The following is a 6,340-nucleotide window of genomic DNA, read 5'->3' as shown; positions in this document are numbered from 1 at the left end:
GATAGAATTAGATAGCCATATGGAAAAAAAGATCATAGATACAGTAACTTACACAAAAATACATTCATAACTATTTATAGTTAAATTTAAATTGCCGAAGTGTGGAACTTCTACAAGAAACATCTATGTAACCCTGGTCTGGATTTTTAAACTACACAACAGCTAAAGCCAACTGAGAAAAATTAATAGCAGGGACGACATTCAACCTGAAAATAATCTGTTCTGTGAAAGATCTTTTAAGAGAAAAAAAGCCAAACTATAGACTTGAAAAAAGTATAGCTGGGAAATACATATATGAAAAAAGGACATATATCTAAAATATTCATAGAAATTCTAAAACTCAGAAGAACACCAACAATGTGATTTAAAAAATGAATGAAGTTCATTCATTTACTAAAGAAGATATACAGCTGAGAAACAAGAACACAGTTGATGCTCAACATCACTTTCCAAGAGGAAAAAAGTAAATAAAACTAAATCCAAAGCAATGAGATAGTACTTACACAGATGATAGAATGTCTGAAGTTGAAAAACAGTGGCAGCAACAATTGCTGTGGACAATGTGGGACAGCAGGGACTCTCATTCATTGCTGGTGGAAGGCATAACGGCAACAGTCTTTCTGGATGTCTGCCAGGAAGATTTTTTTCCCCCTGTAGCTAAGCAAGTTCACCATATGACCCCAAAATTGTGCTTCTAAAACTTAGATGGCTTTTCTGTAGGCCCTGGTGGTTGCTATTGAAATGGGCAAGTTCATGAAACTGGGGAAATTGGTGCTGGTGCTGGCCGGACACTATTCTGGACACAAAGCTGTCATCATGAATACCATTGATGATGGCACCTCAGACTGGCCCTACAGCCACACTCTGGTGGCTGGAATGGACAGCTATCCCCACTAAGTGACAGCTGCTATGGGCAAGAAGAAAATTACCAAGAGGTCAGAGATCAAGTCTTTTATGAAGGTTTATAACTACAATCACCCCCATGCCCATGAGGTACTCTGTAGCTATTCCCTTGGACAAAACTGTGGTCAAAAAGGATGTCTTCAGAGACCCTGCTCTTGAAGGCCCATTTAAGGTGGAAGGCAAAGGTCAAGTTCGAGGAGTACAAGAGTACGAGACAGGCAAGAAAAAGTGGCTCTTCTAGAAGCTGTCGTTTTAGATGTTTTATGGTTCAGTCATTAAAAAGGCAAAAAAAAGGGGCCGGCAGGTGGCGTGGCAGTTGGGGGCTCTGGATCCTCACATGGCCAACCGTGGTTTGAGTCCCGGACCTGGTGGCTTGCTTTCGTACTTTATCTCTTTCTATCTCTCCCTCTCTGGTCAAATTTAAACAAATAAAGTTAAATAAAATAATTGTTTAAAAAAGGCAAAAAAGAAAGAAAGAAAGAAAGAAAATAAAGAAAGAAAAAGAAGAAATTTAGATGACTGGGACCAGCAGGTGGCATGATGGTTAAAGCCCTGGACTTCCACATCGCTGACCACAGTTTGAGTCCTAGACCTGTTGGCTTGCTTTCTCATTTTCTCTCTTTCTGTCTGTTTCTGTGAGCACATGTGTCCTGAAGCAGGTTAAATAATAGTAATGATATATGAAATTAGTCTTTTAAAAAAGAAAACTAGATGACTGTTTTTTTTAATGTTCAAACAAAAACAGCACATAGTTCTGGATAGCAGCTCCCCTCATAATGGCCAAATATTTTAAGGGCTCAGGAAACAGACTCCTTCATGGAGTGTCTATTACTAATACTATTTAGCAATAGAAAGGAATGGTTACATTTTATATGTGTATTGCTAAGTGCAAGAAGCCAGTCTGATGGAACTACATCTGTGTGATCCCATTTATGTGACATTCTGGAAGATAAGACGTGAATCGTTCGGCAGTTGCCAGTGGTCTGTAGGGAGTAGGGTGTTGCACGAAGGTCCATGGGCAGGTGGGAGTGGACTTCCTCTGGCGAGGGCATGCTGGGCCTGTGTGGGAAAGCCCGAGCATGCGTACCAGCATGAACAAGAACAAGAAGACCCCCTTGACACTATGAAAGTCCTTCCATCACACGGGTGGCTCTTTCTCAGGACCGGTTCTGGGGAGGCTGTTTTCCTGATGCTTTGCCTGATTCCATAGGACCCAGCAGAGGCCCATCCTCAGGCAGATCTTCCCAGCAGGAGGAGGAAGACTTGCAGACGGGGACCAGTTCCCTCCTGTTCCATGTCCCTCTGCAGGGCCCCAGAGCTCCTTTATTTCAAATTCTGTGTTCAATTCAGTTCCTCTGGTCTCTGTTTTCTACCATTCAACAGGTCTCAGGAAATTTCTTCCAGCACCTCGGGAGTGATCAGAGACATTTTCTTCCTCGGAAAAGTCTCTCCCATAGGGGACACTCTGCATTGACCTCTGCAGTAGTTTAGCTCCTCAATGCACCAGCTCACCCAGGCTACCTGGACCTTGCCTGTGGGCCTGGACAGAGGGTGGGCAGCAGCCCCGGGCCTGGGCTGGGATGGGCGGATGTGACTGGGGTGCGTGGGGCCAGGGGTCGGCTGAGTAAGGTTAACCTCCCACAAAGGCTCCGGTTGTCACAAGACAAGGAGTTGGGTGTTCCCGTCGGAGAACGGACCTGGACTTCAACTCCACCTTCTCTGAAGCCCCGCCCGGGTAGGTGGTTTCCATGGTGACGGCAAACTACTATAGGTCCCAAAGCTCTTTCCCCATCCTTCACCTCCACTAATACGGTGACCTGGAAAGACAGCGCGAATGGCCAGATGGAATTAACTGGAACAGGAAGGATGGGCCTGTGGGGCCAGGCCCCGGGCTAGTGTGAGGGCCTGCAGGGACAGGCAGGGAGGATTGCCAAGTGGAGGACTGGGGTCTGGGGGAGACAACAGGTGAAGCTCGGGTGTCCATGTGGCCCCACGCAGCTGAGCTGGGGGAGGCTCAGGAGCAAGGGCTCCTCCCAGCAGACGTTGTTGTGGCCGTTCCCTAGAAGGGGACCTCGGGTAGGGGTGTGAGCTGAGTCCTCCTGGGAGGGGACTGGAGCATGACACAGAGCCCGAAATGTTTACTGTTTACACTGAAATCAAACTGTACCTTCATGCAGCATAGAAGGCCAAACTGTTCCAGGTAAAGCTCACAAAAATGGGGGCCCTATGACTGCCCCCCACCCACCCCGAGTTTTCAGCTCTCAAGCTTGTCCAGACCTAGCCTCTATCAACTCACGAGTGACTAGGTTTCCACCGGTCCTGGTGCTAGCAGTGTGTTTTGCTTCTAGGAGTCTGCCGCAGTAAGTTGTGGTCCTGTGTCCACCTGTCTTTTCTGATTTGGGGACCAGCAGTTGCCCTTTGACCTCAGTTCTCTGATGAATCCTAGAAGATGTGTTGGTTTCTGTTTGCTCAGATTCTCGTGCATACAGAGCAGTAACTTCGAAGCTCCTTACACGTCAGATGCGAAAGGTATTCTAGGGAACCTTCCCACACTGCAGCAACGACAGATCCCGCAGGGGCAGGGCTGAGGCAAGGCAGTTCACAGCGTGGTTATGGTGGGGCAGGCGGGGAGCGAGGGGTCAGAAGAGAGCTGAAGGGAATGCTGCGGGCAGCCTCCGGACCCAAGGAAACGCTTCTTACATAGTTGGGTGGGGCGGTCCAGAGGAGCGTTTCCAGCTTATGAAAGCAGCATGACGCTGAAGTAACATTGAAAGTCTACTGAGAAAAAAGAAATGGCTTTTTGGGAACCAGCACTTAGCGTAATGGCTATGTCACTGGAGTCCCACGTAGTCGACCGCAGTTTGCGTCCTGGACCCGGTGGCTTAGAACTCACGCTGGGCGTGTGTGTGTGCATGCCCAAGATCTCGAGAGGAGAATGGAGGAGGAGGGATTGTGGCGTGACTGTCCCTATAGCGAAAACCTCTCAAAAAAAAAATTTTTTTTTAAAAATGGCCTTTCTTTCTTTCTTTCTTTTTTTTTAAAAAAATTATTTTAATTGGACCAGGGAGAGACAGAAAGAGAAAGAGAGAGAGTGAGAAACCAAGCCACCAGGACCGGGACTCGAACCACGGTTGGTCATGTGGGAGTCCAGCATCCTTAATCACCACACCACCTACCGGCACCAAGAAATGACTTTTCTAATCATGTGAGCTATCAGGAAGACTCACATTACCAGGAAAACTCATTTCTGTGCCATTGATCCTTAATCTATTGCTTTCTTTTATTTATGGATTTGATGTTAGAAAATACTTTCTAAGGGGCCAGCCTGTGGCCCAATGAGGAAAGAGCTGGATCCTACATGGCTGACCCAGCAGTTTCAGTCCTGGACCTGGTGGCTTGGGAAATATACCAGGTGCGTGTGCATGTCCAAACCCCTTGAGGAGGAAGGAGATGGAGGAGAAAAGATTGTGTGTGACCGTCCCCCACAGCGGGGCGCTTTCTCCTCTCCCTCTGCACAGTGCGCTCATGTGCCCTCTAGCAAACTTAGAACAAAAATTAAAAAGAAAATACTAACATTTACCCTGTTTGGAGTAAGGACTCAGCTAAAATAAAAACTTAGACCTTTCCCTAATCATTTTAGCGTGAACTCCTTAAAGGATTCGAGGTGAGGGAGCAAGCTTTTTGGTGGCATCTACTCTTCGCCCCACACTGAAACACTTCCTCCTGGTTAACGTGATTAACCCTCCTAAATTTGGGTTAGTAGTCCCATTTCACAAGTATGTGGATCATTGATGATAACTAGTTGGCTCCATCTCACCCAGAGCATGCTCAAATGCTAGGGACCAAGCTTGCCTTACTCATGGTTGTGGGCTTACTTACTTACGCTAGGGATCCCCAGCCCCTGGGGCCATGGACTGCTCTGTGGTCTATCAGGAATAGGGCTGCACAGCAAGAGGAAGGGACGGTTCCTCTGTGTACAGAGCCACTCCCCATGCTCACAGCACTGCCTGAGCTACACCTCCTGGCAGTCAGCAGCGACGTTTGATTCTCACAGGGTGCAAACCCTACTGTGCACTGAGCATGTGAGGAGTCTAGGTTACATGCTCCTTGTGCAAGGGTTTAATTGTTTCATTATATATTGTAATGCAGTAATAGAAATAAAGTACCCAGTAAATGGAGTGCACTTGAATCATCCCAAGACCATTCTCCACCCACCCAATGGAAAATGATCTTCCATGAAACTAGTCCCGGGGAACCAGAAAGGTTGGGGACTGCCGACTCACAGCAGTCTGCTCTGAGCCCCCAAACAGAATACTCCTAAGTGCTAGTCTCTATAACAAACATAAACCCTCAGATCTGCGGCATAGCTATCCACCCCTGGAGGGAGCGGGATGTTTTTTCACTTTTCCTCTCTCAATCTTTCTCTGGCAAGCACATGCGACTTATTGTAAATTAAAAGAAAAAGAAAAAAGTTGTTCACTCCTAATCCCTGGAACCTGTGTTGTGTTAGAGGGTAAAAGGAACTTGCAGGTGTGTTTCAGTTAGAAATGATCCAGGTGGACCCTTAATGCGCTCGCACGTGTGTCTTTGTAAGAGGAAGGCGGAGGGAGACTTGAATGGCACCGCGGGTCCTGTGAAGATGGAGACGGAGACTGGAGCGATGTGACCACAGCCACCAGAAACTGGGAGGGGCCCGTGAGGCAGGTTCTCTCCTCAGAAACCCCAGAAGAACCCATCCCCGCCGAGCCCTTGACTCTGGACTTCTGGCCTCTAGAACTGTAAGGACATACGTTTCTCTCTCTTTTTTAGACACCAAGCTTGTGGCAATTTGTCACAGCAGTCACAGGAAGGGCATACAGGTGTGGGACTAGCTTCATGTGCTGTTTGTGGGGTGGGCGTCACCCAACCTCATTGTGTCTCAGTGTCTCTGTCTGCAGTGCAGAGCTTCGCGAGGATTGAGTGAGTTACTCCAGTGCCGTGCTGGGCACACAGCTGGTTCTGGTGGGAGTGTAGACGTTTAGCCAGCGTTCTGAATGACTCTGAGGTTCACGGACAAGGGCTAGGTGAATCCCGAAGTAAGATATCTTCCACTAAGATGTCCAGGTAGAAGGTAGCTTGTTAACCTCCAACAGGAGTTGTCATTCCTCCGAACTTTGGGTCCAAAGTCACAGACTGGCCCAAAGTCTCAGCCCCTTTTGAGTAAAGAAATAGCTTTTCCTCCAAATAAGTCTTCCTGCGTGTCACGTGTGGGGACTTGACGACTCTGTTGTCTGGATTTGTTTCAGGTGCTGGTGTGAAAGTAGCTTTGTAATTGAGACAAATAGAAGTGACGTCCTATTTGTCTTTAGGAAGAAGTAGGGGCCAGCGAGGAAATGTCACCCAGCTGACATGCATATAGATAGATAGGTTCTATCTATATATATCTGTAGGTATCTTA

The 6,340-nt window shown here is 47.4% G+C and overlaps 1 pseudogene; it reads left to right on the top strand.

The window, feature by feature from the left end:
* The first annotated feature begins 741 nt into the window (after window positions 1–741).
* On the top strand, window positions 742–1,159 carry LOC114004542 (60S ribosomal protein L27 pseudogene; annotated as a pseudogene).
* Window positions 1,160–6,340: the final 5,181 nt, after the last annotated feature.

This window comes from Tupaia chinensis, unplaced genomic scaffold (assembly GCF_000334495.1).
Source record: "Tupaia chinensis unplaced genomic scaffold, TupChi_1.0 Scaffold000061_1, whole genome shotgun sequence".
NCBI lineage: Eukaryota > Metazoa > Chordata > Mammalia > Scandentia > Tupaiidae > Tupaia > Tupaia belangeri.
This window is presented reverse-complemented; position numbering and strand designations above follow the sequence as displayed.